Source organism: Bombina bombina, chromosome 2 (genome assembly GCF_027579735.1).
Source record: "Bombina bombina isolate aBomBom1 chromosome 2, aBomBom1.pri, whole genome shotgun sequence".
NCBI lineage: Eukaryota > Metazoa > Chordata > Amphibia > Anura > Bombinatoridae > Bombina > Bombina bombina.
The window spans coordinates 480,535,668-480,550,867 of NC_069500.1; positions in this window are offsets into that span (position 1 = coordinate 480,535,668).

A 15,200-nucleotide genomic window follows, 5' to 3' on the forward strand; every position below is an offset into this window, starting at 1 on the left:
ATTTGTCTAAAAAAAAAAAAAAAAAATTATATATATATATATATATATATATATATATATATATATATATATATATATATAATCTTCTTCAATCAAGGACTGCACTCACTGGATTTGGATAAAGAAATGTAATATTTTATTGTGGTTAACGTTTTGGGGTTCACAGACCACTTCCTCAGACCAGACATCAGTGCAAGTGAACAAGGTGCAACTTAAATGTGCTAAGCCCCACCCATCAAACAATTACAGAAAATTGTGCCAAAAATGTGTTTCCATGGCAACTCTTAGTTGCCAGGTTACAATCATAAACACACTTATACAAATAAACAAGGAAGCATTTAAATATATATAGTGCCTATTCATCCCCATTATGTAATATAAACAAAAAAAAAATAAGTAAAATAAGTGTATCAAACATAATAGTGTATATATCACTCAATAGTATTTCAACCAGAAGTAACTTGTTAAGAAATCATTGTTGTTCCATTGTTATTTTCACAGTATAACATAATTGTGTCAATAGTCGCATAGTGGGTTAATAATAAGAACCATCAGGTGGATGTATGTCTATGAATCTTATAATAATAAGGATCATCATTGTGTATTTATCAGAGAATAGTCTCCACATGTATTATTAGAGAATAGTGATGTCGCGAATAGTTCGCCGGCGAATAGTTCCCGGCGAACATAGCTTGTTCGCGTTCGCTGCGGCGGACGAACATATGCGATGTTCGATCCGTCCCCTATTCATCATCATTGAGTAAACTTTGACCCTGTATCTCACAGTCTGCAGACACATTTCAGCCAATCAGCAGCAGACACTCCCTCCCAGCTCCTGGACAGCAGCCATTTTTTATTCATTCTGATCCTGCATTCTTAGTGAGAGGAGGGATAGTGAAGCTGCTGCTGATTTTATAGGGAAATTGATAGCTAGGCTAGTGTATTCAGTGTCCACTACAGTCCTGAAGGACTTATCTGATCTCTGCTGTAAGGACAGCACCCCAAAAAGCCCTTTTTAGGGCTAGAACATCAGTCTTTTTTTTTTTTGCCTATGTAATTTTGACTGTGAAACATCAGTCTGCTAGTGTAATCTAATTGCAGTTGCCTGCCTGCAGTGCCACCACTCATATCTGTTTTAACAGTAGTGTAAATTTAAAAAAAAAAACTTTTTTGACTGTGAAACATCAGTCTGCTAGTGTAATCTAATTGCAGTTGCCTGCCTGCCAGCGTGTTCGCCAGGCTCACTTGCCAACTAGTGCCACCACTCATATCTGTTGTAACAGTAGTGTAAATTTAAAAAAAAAATATTTTTGACTGTGAAACATCAGTCTGCTAGTGTAATCTAATAGCAGTTGCCTGCCTGCCAGCGTGTGTGCCAGGCCCACTTGCCAACTAGTGTCACCACTCATATCTGTTGTAACAGTAGTGTAAATTTTGTAAAAAAAAACTTTTTTTACTGTGAAACTTCAGTCTGCTAGTGTAATCTAATTGCAGTTGCCTGCGTTCCAGCGTGTGTGCCAGGCCCACTTGCTAAGTGTCACCACTCATATCAGTTGTAACAGAAGTGTAAATTTTAAAAAAAAAACTTTTTTGACTGTGAAACATCAGTCTGCTAGTGTAATCTAATTGCAGTTGCCTGCCTGCCAGCGTGTTCGCCAGGTCCACTTGCCAACTAATGCCACCACTCATATCTGTTGTAACAGTAGTGTAAATTTTAAAAAAAAATTTTTTTGACTGTGAAACATCAGTCTGCTAGTGTAATCTAATAGCAGTTGCCTGCCTGCCAGCGTGTGTGCCAGGCCCACTTGCCAACTAGTGCCACCACTCATATCTGTTGTAACAGTAGTGTAAATTTTGTAAAAAAAAACTTTTTTTACTGTGAAACTTCAGTCTGCTAGTGTAATCTATTTGCAGTTGCCTGCGTTCCAGCGTGTGTGCCAGGCCCACTTGCTAAGTGCCACCACTCATATCAGTTGTAACAGAAGTGTAAATTTAAAAAAAAAAACTTTTTTGACTGTGAAACATAAGTCTGCTAGTGTAATCTAATTGCAGTTGCCTGCCTGCCAGCGTGTGTGCCAGGCCCACTTGCCAACTAGTGCCACCACTCAGATCTGTTGTAACAGTAGTGTAAATTAAAAAAAAACTTTTTTGACTGTGAAACATCAGTCTGCTAGTGTAATCTAATTGCAGTTGCCTGCCTGCCAGCGTGTGTGCCAGGCCCACTTGCCAACTAGTGCCACCACTCATATCTGTTGTAACAGTAGTGTAAATTTTTTTAGAAAAACTTTTTTGACTGTGAAACATCAGTCTGCTAGTGTAATCTAATTGTAGTTGCCTTCCTGCCAGCGTGTGTGCCAGGCCCACTTGCCAACTAGTGCCACCACTCATATCTGTTGTAAGAGTAGTGTAAATTAAAAAAAAAAAAACTTTTTTGACTGTGAAACATCAGTCTGCTAGTGTAATATAATTGTAGTTGCCTGCCTGCCAGCGTGTGTGCCAGGCCCACTTGCCAACTAGTGCAACCACTCATATCTGTTGTAACAGTAGTGTAAATTAAAAAAAAAAAACTTTTTTGACTGTGAAACATCAGTCTGCTAGTGTAATCTAATTGCAGTTGCCTGCCTGCTAGCGTGTGTGCCAGACCCACTTGCCTAGTGCCACCACTCATATCTGGTGTAACAGTAGTGTAAATAATTTAAAAAAAAAACTTTTTTGACTGTGAAACATCAGTCTGCTAGTGTAATCTAATCGCAGTTGCCTGCCTGCTAGCGTGTGTGCCAGGCCCACTTGCCCAGTGCCACCACTCATATATGGTGTAACAGTAGTGTAAATAATTAAAAAAAAAACTTTTTTGACTGTGAAACATCAGTCTGCTAGTGTAATCTAATTGCAGCTGCCTGCCTGCTAGCGTGTGTGCCAGGCTCACTTTTCCGGTGCCACCACTCATATCTGGTGTAACAGTAGTGTAAATAATAAAAAAAAAAAACTTTTTTCACTGTGAAACATCAATCTGCTAGTGTAATCTAATTGCAGTTGACTGCCTGCCAGCGTGTGTGCCAGACCCACTTGCCCAGTGCCACCACTCATATCTGGTGTAACAGTAGTGTAAATAATTTAAAAATAAAAAACTTTTTTGACTGTGAAACATCAGTCTGCTAGTGTAATCTAATTGCAGTTGCCTGCCTGCCAACGTGTGTGCCCGGCCCACTTGCCCAGTGCCACCACTCATATCTGGTGTAACAGTAGTGTAAATAATAAAAAAAAAAAAACCTTTTTTGACTTTGAAACATCAGTCTGCTAGTGTAATCTAATTGCAGTTGCCTGCCTGCTAGCATGTGTGCCAGGCCCACTTGCCCAGTGCCACCACTCATATCTGGTGTAACAGTAGTGTAAATAATTTAAAAAGAAAAAACTTTTTTGACTGTGAAACATCAGTCTGCTAGTGTAATCTAATTGCAGTTGCCTGCCTGCCAGTGTATTTGCCAGGCCCACTTGCCCAGTGCCACCACTCATATCTGTTGTAACAGTAGTGTAAATTTTAAAAAAAACTTTTTTGACTGTGAAACATCAGTCTGCTAGTGTAATCTAATTGCAGTTGCCTGCCTGCTAGCATGTGTGCCAGGCCCACTTGCCCAGTGCCACCACTCATATCTGGTGTAACAGTAGTGTAAATAATTTAAAAAGAAAAAACTTTTTTGACTGTGAAACATCAGTCTGCTAGTGTAATCTAATTGCAGTTGCCTGCCTGCCAGTGTATGTGCCAGGCCCACTTGCCCAGTGCCACCACTCATATCTGGTGTAACAGTAGTGTAAATAATTTAAAAAGAAAAAACTTTTTTGACTGTGAAACATCAGTCTGCTTGTGTAATCTAATTGCAGTTGCCTGCCTTCCAGCGTGTGTGCCAGGCTCACAGCGTATACTGTGCCCACTTGCCCAGTGGCACCACTCATATCTTGTTTAATAGTAGTGTAAGTGTACATTTAAAAGAATAAAAACTTTTTGGACTGTGAAACATCAGTCTGCTTTTTTGTGTCAGGCTCACAGCGTATACTGTGCCCACTTGCCCAGTGCCACCATTCATATCTTGTTTAATAGTAGTATAAGTGTACATTTAAAAAAAATGACAGGCAGAGGCAGGCCACCCAGCAGGTGCCGTCGTGGTGCTGTGATTCCCTTTGGCCATAGAATAATACCCAGTGTTCAGAGGCCACTTACCATGAACTCGAAAAGTTCTGAAGAGGACATAGTTGACTTTTTAACACAGGACACCCAATCTTCTATAGCTTCCGCTCCGAACCTTGACGCACCATCCTCCTCCAGCTTATCTTCGGGCACCTCTCAAGTTACCACTCGCCCGCCTGCCGCCACCACCAACACTAGCACCACAGCCGCTTCACTTGATCAGTCAGAGGAGTTTTTTACACATCAGTTGGAAGAAATGAGTGATGCGCAACCATCATTGACAGAGGATGTAGATAACAGTGATATGTCTCAGTCAGGCAGCATTACAGACATGGACATAGGGTGTGATGATGATGATGTTGTACCCGCTGCTGCTTCCTTTGTTGATTTGTCAGATACAAGTGAAGCGGTTGATGATGACAATGCGTCCGTGGATGTCACGTGGGTGCCCGCTAGAAGAGAAGAAGAACAGGGAGAAAGTTCAGATGGGGAGACAGAGAGGAGGAGGAGGAGATGAGTTGGAAGCAGGGGAAGGTCGTCGCAAGGAGCTAGTGGCACAGTCAGACAGCATGCATCGGCACCCAGGGTCAGCCAGACAGCACACCAATCAACGCATGCTGTTGCCACCACTAGAATGCCGTCATTGCAGAGCTCAGCAGTATGGCATTTTTTTGTGTGTCTGCCTCTGACAACAGCGATGCCATTTGCAACCTGTGCCAAAAGAAACTGAGTCGTGGAAAGTGCAACACCCACCTAGGTACAACTGTTTTGCGAAGGCACATGATCGAACATCACAAACGCCTATGGGATCAACACATGAGTAGAAGCAGCACACAAACTCAAAGCTGCCATCCTCCTCCTGGTCCATCATCTTCAGCCACGTCAACCACTACTGTCCTCCTTGCCCCCTCTCAATCATCCACCACTCCGTCTCTCTTCCGGAGCAGTTCCTGCTCATCTGCCCACAGTCGGGTGTCTGTCAAGGACATGTTTGAGCGTTAGAAGCCAATGTCACAAAGTCACCCCCTTGCCCGGCGTCTGACAGCTGGCTTGTCTGAACTCTTAGCCCGCCAGCTTTTACCATACAAGCTGGTGGAGTCTGAGGCGTTCAAAAAATTTGTAGCTATTGGGACACCGCAGTGGAAGGTACCCGGCCGAAATTTCTTTTCACAAAAGGCAATCCCCAACCTGTACTCGATTGTGCGAAAGGAAGTAATGGCATGTCTGGCACACAGTGTTGGGGCAAGGGTCCATATGACCACTGATAGCTGGTCTGCAAAGCATGGTCAGGGCAGGTATATCACCTACACTGCGCATTGGGTAAACCTGCTGACGGCTGCCAATCATGGAATGCGTGGCTCTTCAGAGGAGGAGTTGGTGACACCGCCACGACTTGCAGACAGGCCTGCTGCCACCTCCTCTACTCCTCCTACTCCATCCTCTTCCATAACCTCCTCGGCTGAGTCCTCTTCTGCTGCTGCGTCTTGCTCCACATCAACGGCACCCCCCAGCACCGCAGGTACTATTCCACATCCCGGATACGGCAGTGTCACGCCGTCTTGGGGTTGACTTGCCTGAAAGCAGAGAGTCACACCGGACCAGCACTCCTGGCCACCCTGAACGCACAGGTGGATCAGTGGCTGACTCCGCATTAACTGGAGATCGGCAAAGTGGTTTCTGACAACGGAAGTAATTTGGTGGCGGCATTGAAATTGGGAAAGTTGACACATGTGCCGTGCCTGGCACATGTGTGTAATCTGATCGTACAACGCTTTGTGCATAAGTACCCAGGCTTACAGGATGTCCTGAAGCAGGCCAGGAAGGTGTGTGGCCATTTGAGGCATTCCTACACGGCCATGGCGCACGTTTCCGATATCCAGCGGCGAAACAACATGCCAGTGAGGCGCTTGATTTGCGACAGCCCGACACGTTGGAATTCAACACTCCTAATGTTCGACCGCCTGCTCCAACAAGAAAAAGCTGTTAACGAGTATTTGTATGACTGGGGTGCTAGGACAGCCTCTGCGAAGCTGGGAATGTTTTTGCCACGTTACTGGGCGCTCATGCGCAATGCCTGTAGGCTCATGCGTCCTTTTGAGGAGGTGACAAACCTAGCCAGTCGCACCGAAGGCACCATCAGCGACATCATACCATTTGTTTTCTTCCTGGAGCGTGCCCTGCAAAGAGTGCTGGATCAAGCCGTAGATGAGCGTGAAGAGTTGTGGTCACCATCACCACCAGCCTTTTCAGCATCGCTTGCTGGACCTGCGGCAACCCTGGAAGAGGATTGTGAGGAAGAGGAGTCAGAGGAGGAATGTGGCTTTGAGGAGGAGGAGGAAGACCAACCACAACAGGCATCGCAGGGTGCTCATTGTCACCTATCTGGCACCCGTGGTGTGGTACGTGGCTGGGGGGAAGAAGATACCTTCAGTGACATCACTGAGGACGAGGAACGGGACATGAGTAGCTCGGCATACAACCTTGTGCAAATGGGGTCTTTCATGCTGTCATGCCTGTTGAGAGACCCTCGTATAAAAAAGCTGAAGAAGAACGACTTGTACTGGGTGTCCACGCTACTAGACCCCCAGTATAAGCATAAAGTGCCAGAAATGTTACCAAATTACAACAAGTCTGAAAGGATGCAGCAGTTCCAAAATAAATTAAAAAGTATGCTTTACACAGCGTATAAGGGTGATGTCACAGCACAATGTGAATCTAACAGGGGAAGAGCTGAAAGTAATCCTCCGACTCCTATGACCATGCCGGCAAGGACAGGATGCTTTACAGACGTGTTGTTGATGGAGGACATGCAGAGCTTTTTAACTCCTATGCATCGCCACAGCCCTTCGGGGTCCACCCTCAGAGAACGACTCGACCGACAGGTAGCAAACTGCAGATCTCGATGAACCCCTTGACTACTGGGTGTGCAGGCTTGACCTGTGGCCTGAGCTATCCCAATTTGCAATAGAACTTCTGGCCTGCCCCGCTTCAAGTGTCCTGTCAGAAAGGACCTTCAGTGCAGCAGGGGGTATTGTCACTGAGAAGAGAAGTCGCCTAGGTCAAAATAGATTGCACGCGCAGTGCCCCAAATTTGAAGTAGGAGGACCGACCAAGCATCTTTTTCCATTTCCCGGTTCCGAAGATCCATGCCATATACACGTCCCCTGGCACCGCAACTGCCTCTGGGAACCTTATCATGGGTCTGTAATGGTCTTGTAATTCTCTGTCTGGGAAATTATATATCTATCAAATCTATCTATTTATCTATCAAATCTATCTATCTATCTATCTATCTATCTATCTATCTATCTATCGTATCTATCAAATGTATATTGCATCTATTGATCTATCTAATCTATGTATCTATCTATCAGATCTATCTATCTCGTGGCCGGACTGCTTTGTGACAGCCACTTGTGTTTCGGCCAAATGTCCTTTGGACAAATGTCCGTCGGCTAAAAGTCCGGCCACGATTGCGTGCGTAGTGCCCCAAATTTGAAGTAGGAGGACCGTCCAAGCATCTTTTTCCATCTCCCGGTTCCTAAAATCCATGCCATATACACCTCCCCTGATAGGGGGAGTAACAGGTATTAAACTTATCACACCACTCATATCTGGTGGCACAGTAGATTGCACGCGCAGTGCCCCAAATTTGAAGTAGGAGGACCGACCAAGCATCTTTTTCCATCTCCCGGTTCCTAAAATCCATGCCATATACACGTCCCCTGGCGCCGCAACTGCCTCTGGGAACCTTACCATGGTTCCCAGACCGCACGTCTTGTAATTCTCTGTCTGGGAAATTATATATCTATCAAATCTATCTATTTATCTATCAAATCTATCGAACTATCTATCGTATCTATCAAATGTATATTGCATCTATTGATCTATGTAATCTATGTATCTATCTATCAAATCTATTTATCTCAATGCCGGACTGTTTTGTGACAGCCACTTGTGTTTCGGCCAAATGTCCATCGGCCAAATGTCCGTCGGCTAAAAGTCCGGCCACGATTGCACGCGCAGTGCCCCAAATTTGAAGTAGGAGGACCGACCAAGCATCTTTTTCCCTCTCCCGGTTCCTAAAATCCATGCCATATACACCTTCCCCGATAGGGGGAGTAACAGGTATTAAACTGATCAGAATAGTACTACTTAACACACCACTCATATCTGGTGGCACATCTCCCGGTTCCAAAAATCAATGCCATATACACATCCCCTGGCGCCGCAACTGCCTCTGGGAACCTTACCATGGGTCCCAGACCGCACGTCTTGTAATTCTCTGTCTGGGAAATTATATATCTATCAAATCTATCTATTTATCAAATCTATCTAACTATCTAGCGTATCTATCAAATGTATATTGCATCTATTGATCTATGTAATCTATGTATCTATCAAATATCTATCTCGTGGCCGGACTGTTTTGTGACAGCCACTGTGTTTCGGCCAAATGTCCGTCGGCCAAATGTCTCGCAGTTGTAACATTGATATATGTGAAATCACATAGTTATGTGTATGTATAGTTATATATGTGTCATAATAAACAGACCAAAGATGGATAAGGGTATGCATAAGATATGAAATGAAGACTGGGTCTGGTCCTATTAAATTGTATACGCCATATATTTTTGGTTGGGTATATCCAGGTATGTAGGATGGTGATGAGATAGCCCATTACAATCTAAATACCCATATAACCGATGAATAAATCACTATGTGAGTTCTAACAAGTCGCCTTTGGCCACTGACTATCAGTCAAGCAGTATAATTACAAATAAGGGACCATGTTAACCTGGTTGCACAGTGTAGCCTAACATATAGTTTTTGTTATTATCAAAGTCCATACATATACATGAAACTATAAAAAAGGGTGCAGCCAAAAAATTACCTAACAGAAACACAAAGTATGTAATATACCTCACAGTCAACTATAGATATCATACATTTTTATGTAATCATAATCCATGTGTCACCCCAGGGTACAGGGGATAAGATTAGACCTCAACAATACGATCATTGGTCTAACCATTACCAAGTGGCAATCATGATAAGTGATCAGACCTTGTGTCAGAGTTTAAGAAACTCTTACAGTCAGACTTCAAAGGGTTACAGTATCAATATGGACCCTCTAAATTGTATATGATGGACGCAGAATATGCTGTATCAGGGTCACCCGTTCAACAGTTTTGCTTAAAGGGACAGTTTACTCAAATATTTTCTCCCCTTTAATTTGTTCCCAATGATCCACTTTACCTGCTGGAGTGTATTAAATTGTTTACAAATAGCTCCTTTACCCTTCTACTGGCATTTTAAATTGTTAATTTAGCATGTGGTATCCCCACCTATTCTGAAAGTTTGTGGCCGCGCGTACCAGCTATAGATAAGCTTTGTAAACACAGCCAGCAGAAGAAATTACACTCCCAGTGTGATAAAGCAGAGATAAGGTAATAAAATGTTGATTTTCCATTGTTCTCTCAAAGTATTGGTGATTGTTTTAAGGACAGATATAAGATAAAGAAGCATGTATATGTGCACAATGTGATACAGTAATGAGATCTGATTATACCTACAAGCTCAACCTATTTTATTAGGCTGTGGCTTCAAAACACAAAATCAGAGCTTTAATATACAGAAATAAACCCTAAAAAGCTAATTTTCATACATTTTTTACTCTGCAGTTGGTAAAAAAAGCAGTTGTAAACACATTAAGGGAAAAACTATTTTACAGTATACTGTCCCTTTAATATTTTCATGTGTTGTACCCTATTCCATAGCCACAGATACCATGTCAGTTCTTGTTTTGGACCAGATCACTCTGGGTTGAGCCAAGAACCTGCTATATGAACTTTATGTTTTATATTGTCTCAAACCTATTGTGAGTCTCACTATAGCATGTCACCCCTACTGGTCTAAGATCACAGAACATAATATAGCATCAGAGTGTGTAATGGTGACTCACCCATCTTCCCGTGTTCAAAAAAAGCAGTGTCAATCATTCGACATATTAAGGCCTTGTGGATGTAGGGTACCCATTCGATATATCCATCGGCATTCAAGTTGAAGTGTTTTATCACGGTCCCCTCCACGTTTAAGGGGGGGACATGATCAATCAGGATAAAGCGTTGGTCCGTTACCTTGTGCTTTGTGTGTAGGAAATGTCTCGCTAACGGTTGGTCGGAGACACCTTTGTCAAGTGCACTACGTATTGTAGATCTATGATTTGCCATCCGTAACCGTGCATTGTCACTAGTCTTTCCGACATAATATTGTCCACAGCAGCAGCTGAGCAGATAGACTACATGACTCGTGGTGCATATGATAAAATGTTTTATGGTGCATTTCTGAGTTGTGTGAGGATGTCGAAAGGTTTTACAACGAATCATGCCATTACAGGTGCTACAACCTGTGCACCTAAAGCAGCCTGTCTTTCTGGTCTTGAGCCATTGTTGTTTTAGATAACAGTGTTGTGGGTCTGTGAGCATCAGTCTATCTCTCAGACTTCATCCACGTTTATAACCCATGATTGTGGGGTCCATCTGTCCAAACGGTAGGGTCTTATCAGACTCCAGGATCTCCCATCTGTTTCTGATGTTGTCAGCCAGTGTTTTCTTTCCTTTATTGTATGTGGTAGAAAAAAAACATCCTGGTCTTGTTTTTATTGTTGGGTTGAGTTATCCTCTCTTCAGGTTGTGATGTAATCTCCTTTCTAACCTTGTTAATGAGGTTAGTGCTGTAGCCTCATTGCAGAAATTTGTTGGCCATTATATCCAGCTGTAATTCCTGGTTTGTAGTTTCGTTATGATTCCTCATAACCCTTATCATTTGTGGGTATGTGGTGGGTGATTACTTGAAACCTCAAGTAGGGAATTTCTGTCCGTTGACTTGGTGTAGAGGGTTGTATAAAGTTTCCCCTATTTTTTATAGATCCTTAGGTCGAGGAAGTCACTATGTCCCTGATCATGTTTAAGTTCAAATTTAATCGGTGTTTCATACTTGTTGAGCTGTTCCACCCAATCTATTAATGATTCCTCAGGTCCTTGCCAAATGAAGAAGACATCATCAATATATCTTTTGTAGCATCTAACATATTCATGGTTGTATACATCCATGGTGTCTTTCTCGTAGTGTTCCATGAAAATGTTAGCATATGATGGGGACATATTTGACCCCATGGCCATCCCCATGAGCTGTTGAAAAAAGGTCTTCTCAAAGCAAAAGTAGTTTAGTTTTAGACATTTCTCCAGAATGTTTAGAATGAAGGTGATAGGTGGACCTATATAAGGGTAATGGGCTAATGCTGATTCTACTGCACACAGGCCTCCAGAGTGTGGGATGACAGTGTAAAGACTCCTGACGTCCATTGTCACTAGTAAATCGTCATCTTTGATCTCCTACACAGATTTCAGCATAGTGATCAAATCACCAGAGTCCCTAATATAGGATGTCATCCATTTAACCAACGGTTGTAGGAGGGCATCAACATATTGGGCCAATGGTTGCAGCACTGAGCCGCTGGCCTATTCAATTGGCATGCCAGGTGGGTTCAATTGGTCTTTGTGTATTTTAGGCAATTTGTATAGAATGGAATGGATGGGATGAGTTGTAGTAAGGAATTGGTATTCATCTTGATCTATCCATTTATTAAGAAATGCCTCATTCCACCGCCTTATCAATTTCTTTTTTGAAATCCTTGGTGGGGTCCCAAGTCAGTTTTTTGTAGGTCAAGTTGTCACTCAGTTGCCGCCGGATTTCCTCACAATATTGTTCATAGTCCATAATTACAATGGCCCCACCCTTGTCAGCGGGCCATATCACTATATCAGGGTCAGTGGCTAATGCCTTTAGTGCTTGTCTTTTAGATTTGGTAAGGTTTGGTCTGTGTGCTTCCACAATGGCTTTATCAGAGTCATTAGAGATGAACCTTGTGTACGTTTTGATGCTAGTGCCACTGGTTTTTGGTTTAAATCTGCTTTTTGGTTTGAACCTTTTTATCTCCGCTTCCATTGTAGTATCCCCAAAATGTTCTTTAAGTTTGAGGTTCCTTTGGAACTTATGTATATCCAAATATGTATCAAAGTTGTCATTTTTAAAAGCTGGGATAAATGTAAGGCCTTTGTTCAATAGGCTAATCTCCGCTTTATCCAATGTCCTGTTACTGATGTTAATCACAATATCAGGGTTTGTTACCTTGGTGGTAGAGGTGGTCTTCCGCCCGCAGTAGTTCCCCCTCCTTGGGTGTGACCTCTGCCTCGTGTGTTGGTGAATCTGGACTTGTAACCCCTAAAAAAGAGGCATTAGGTGCTGTAGGTCCTTGGTCCTGTTGATGTTGTTCAGTGTAGTCACCCTCAGTGTCAGATCCTGAGCTGCTATCCACCGTATGAAGGAACCTGGATCTGTAGTTTCATTGCCGTCTTGGTCTCTGTGGTCCTCTTTGCGTGTTGCCATGGAGCCAGGAACAGATTCTTTTGTCTTTATAGTCATTATCCACCATGATGATTTTTTGGTTTTTAAATGCAACTAGTTCTCTCTTGTAATCATTCACCTGTTTGCTGATCTTGTCCAGCCATGTGTCACTTGAATCATCCCCCAAAATCTATATCTTATTGCTGTTGAATTCTTTTAATTCATCTCTTACAGTGATAAGAATATTAGTACATTCCTCGATTACCAGTAGAATTAAGTCCATAGAACATTTGTTCAGGATCTGACTCCATCTTAGGCAGAAGTTTTTATTTTTTCTTCCAATCGTGGGCTGATTTCTGATCCTAAAACCCCTCGGTATCTTGCTCTTTTTGTAATATTTGGAGAGGTAAATGGTGTGTAATTCCAAGTCAGTCTCTCTTTTCTTCAGTCTCATCAAGGTGTTGTATACCGTCTGTGTGGTTTCAGTTTGGTCAATTTCAGTTCCTTCTGAATCTACTAAAATCCTTAGAGCATCCTCTGTGGTAAAAGCGAAGGTTTTTGTGGTAATCTCATCATCCAGTGTCTCAGATTCTAATCATGCATCCACCATTATCCAATCTTCAGCTATCCTCTAATAAATCCACCCGTCTGCCATACAGTTACTGGTTACAAATGAGTGATATGTGAGTGTAGAAATCACCTTGTGTATTGTAGATAGTGAAAAAAGGCTCAAAAACCGCCAAATGAGTTGAAACTCACCGCTCACCACAGACAACGCTGGTATTACAGGTTTTTACAAACCCGGCGTTAGCCGCAAAAATACCAGCGCTGCTTACGGTAGCGGTAAGCTGGAAAAATGTGCTCGTGCATAATTTCCCCATAGGAATCAATGGGGCTGATTCGGCTGAAAAAAAGTCTAACACCTGCAAAAACGCAGCGTTCAGCTTCTAACGCAGCCCCATTGATTCCTATGGGGAAAGACTTTTTATATCTACACCTAACACCCTAACATGAACCCCGAGTCTAAACACCACTAATCTTACACTTATTAACCCCTAATCTTCCGCTCCGGACACCGCCGCCCCCTGCATTATACTTATGAACTCCTAATCTGTCGCCCCCAACATCGCTGACACCTACATTATATTTATTAACCCCTATTCTGCCTTACCCAACGTCGTCGCAACCTACCTACACTTATTAACCCCTAATCTGCTGCCCCCAACATCGCCACCACTATAATAAAGTTATTAACCCCTAAACCTAAGTCTAACCCTAACCCCCCACTAACTTAAATATAATTTAAATAAATCGAAATCAAATTATTATTATTAAATAAATTATTCCTATTTAAAACTAAATACTTACCTATAAAATAAACAATAACGCCTAGATTTAGAGTTCTGCGGCCAAAGGGGTGCGTTAGCTACGCTTGCTTTTTTCTGGCCGCACCTTTTAAATACCGCTGGTATTTAGAGTTCACAGAATGGCTGGGTTTTCAGTGCGTTAGGCTCCAAAAAGGGAGCGTAGAGCATAATTTAACGCCACTGCAACTCTAGATACCAGCGGTGCTTACGGAAGCGGCCAGCTTCAAAAACGTGCTCGTGCACGATATCCCCATAGAAAACAATGGGGCTGTTTGAGCTGAAAAAAAACCTGCAAAAAAGCCGCGTTCAGCTCCTAACGCAGCCCCATTGTTTTCTATGGGGAAACACTTCCTATGTCTGCACCTAACACTCTAACATGTACCCCGAGTCTAAACACCCCTAACCTTACACTTATTAACCCCTATTCTGCCGCCCCCCGCTATCGCTGACCCCTGCATATTATTATTAACCCCTAATCTGCCGCTCCGTACACCACCACCACCTACATTATAGCTATGTACCCCTAATCTGCTGCCCCTAACACCGCAGACCCCTATTTTATATTTATTAACCCCTAATCTGCCCCCACAACGTCGCCGCCAGCTACCTACACTTATTACCCCCTAATCTGCCGAGCGGACCGCACCGCTATTATAATAAAGTTATTAACCCCTAATCCGCCTCACTCCCACCTCAATAACCCTATAATACATAGTATTAACCCCTAATCTGCCCTCCCTAACATCACCGACACCTAACTTCAATTATTAACCCCTAATCTGCCGACCGAATCTCGCCGCTACTGTAATAAATGGATTAACCCCTAAAGCTAAGTCTAACACTAACACCCTCCTAAGTTAAATATAATTTAAATCTAACGAAATAAATTAACTCTTATTAAATAAATTATTCCTATTTAAAGCTAAATACTTACCTGTAAAATAAACCCTAATATAGCTACAATATAAATTATAATTATATTGTAGCTATTTTAGGATTTATATTTATTTTACAGGTAACTTTGTATTTATTTTAACCAGGTACAATAGCTATTAAATAGTTAAGAACTATTTAATAGCTAAAATAGTTAAAATAATTACAAAATTACCTGTAAAATAAATCTTAACCTAAGTTACAATTAAACCTAACACTACACTATCAATAAATTAATTAAATAAAATACCTACAATTATCTACAATTAAACCTAACACTACACTATCAATAAATAAATTAAATACAA